This window comes from Colobus angolensis, unplaced genomic scaffold (genome assembly GCF_000951035.1).
Source record: "Colobus angolensis palliatus isolate OR3802 unplaced genomic scaffold, Cang.pa_1.0 Scaffold245, whole genome shotgun sequence".
Lineage (NCBI taxonomy): Eukaryota > Metazoa > Chordata > Mammalia > Primates > Cercopithecidae > Colobus > Colobus angolensis.
This window is the reverse complement of record NW_012115655.1, coordinates 2,453,760-2,454,280: the sequence shown is the minus strand read 5'-3', so window position 1 is coordinate 2,454,280 and position 521 is coordinate 2,453,760.

The following is a 521-nucleotide window of genomic DNA, read 5'->3' as shown; positions in this document are numbered from 1 at the left end:
CGGCCTCCCAAAATGTTGGGATTACAGGTGTGAGCCACCGCGCCCGGCCTTTTCTCCCTTTCGTACCTAGTCCCACAGAAGATTTTACAATTTTCTCTTTTCATACCTACTATTACTACCACCCTTCTACAGACTCATAATCCCTTATTATGTCCCTTTCACGTATCCCCTTTTGATCATTCTAAACACTTCACCATTTCTGAATAGGCCTTGCCCCTTCAGTTGATTGGCCATTTCACATTGTTGTTCCTTCTGTATGAAACGCCTTTCACTGTTTGTCAGCTAGTAAATTCTCCCATCCTCTGAGCTCCAGCTCCATGTCACCAGTCCAGGGAGCTTTTCCTACCCTACCTTTAGGTTATTCATTTCTTCCTTGTGCTCTCATCATGCTTAGCACATACCTCTCCCTCCCTAGACTCTGAGCCCTTGGAGGACAGGAACTGTGCTCTGTCGCCCAAGCTGGAGTGCAGTGGCATGATCTCAGCTTGCTGCAACCTCTGCCTCCCGGGTTCAGGTGATTT